Below are 1044 nucleotides of genomic sequence, written 5' to 3' on the forward strand. Positions count from 1 at the left end.
TCCACCCACCCCTCTTTTCCCGGCCCTTCTTTGTTTCCCCGGACATTATGTCGCCTATTGCGTTGTGCGTTTGTTCGCAACTAGTCCACAATTCCCTTGACGGAGATATCTATGTATGAGGACTTCCCTCCCTCCCCTCTCCTCCCCTCCATCCCCTCCTGCTCTAGTCTAGTCCCGCTCCCCTGTGCCGCGATCGATACTCTGGGCTGGGCCTCTTTTCGTCGTCACCCGGAATTAAGGCGGCCGAAGAGATGGAGAAAAATAGTGAATAATTTGGAAGGGGCTTTGGGATTAGCGTCACGTCTACGTCAAGCTAGAGCTGGGCAATGGGTCGCTTCTTTAGCAAAATCCGGATAATATATAATTAGTGCACCACTTCGGCAAATGGTATTATATGTAATGAAGCACTTCGGCAAATGGGTTAGAACCACTTCGACAAACGAGTTAGCACTACTTCAACAAATGGGTGCACCCGCTTCGGCAAACGAGTCAGGAAACAGAGTTAACAGTCTGAATTCGGATAATGTTTCATTGAGAATTATCCGGTTTTCCTTATAGATGATTCGGATTTTGCCCACCCCTACGTCGGTCGAGCCGGGTCGGGTCGGTCGCTGCGTCACAAACGCCTAACTCAACAAACTGGTTCTGAAGAAACCGATCGGACTGATAAGTGGAGGCTGAGGGTTCAAATCCGAATTAATGGAGTCAACACTTTTCTGTTTGAAAATATTCCTTAGATCTATGTGTGTTGTTTTCCTCTCAGTGGGTGGCTGGCGGGTGCTCTGGTGTGGTTTGCTTGTTCTTTCCTATGAAACATCTATCGTCGTCCTTATCTCCCCTTCTTCTTTTTTTATGTTTGTTACTCTCTTGTATGCCGAAGGCCCCGGAAGTTGTCTCACTAGCAAGGCAATCCCCAATGTCCGGATCGGATGCGGGAACAACTTTACTTTTTTACTCTCTTGTAACACCTCTAATCTTTTGGCGCTCGTATATGACCTTATGCAGTTGCGAGCGCCGTAAAACCTCTACTGAAAATAAGACCCC

The 1044-nt window shown here is 47.8% G+C and overlaps 1 protein-coding gene across 4 annotated transcripts in view; it reads left to right on the top strand.

Annotated features, from left to right (window-relative positions):
* Positions 1-1044, top strand: part of LOC101860885 (phosphatidylinositol 3,4,5-trisphosphate 5-phosphatase 2A) — a 104826-nt gene that overhangs the window by 15136 nt on the left and 88646 nt on the right. The window lies entirely within an intron of this gene.

Source organism: Aplysia californica, unplaced genomic scaffold (assembly GCF_000002075.1).
Source record: "Aplysia californica isolate F4 #8 unplaced genomic scaffold, AplCal3.0 scaffold00120, whole genome shotgun sequence".
NCBI classification, from domain to species: domain Eukaryota; kingdom Metazoa; phylum Mollusca; class Gastropoda; order Aplysiida; family Aplysiidae; genus Aplysia; species Aplysia californica.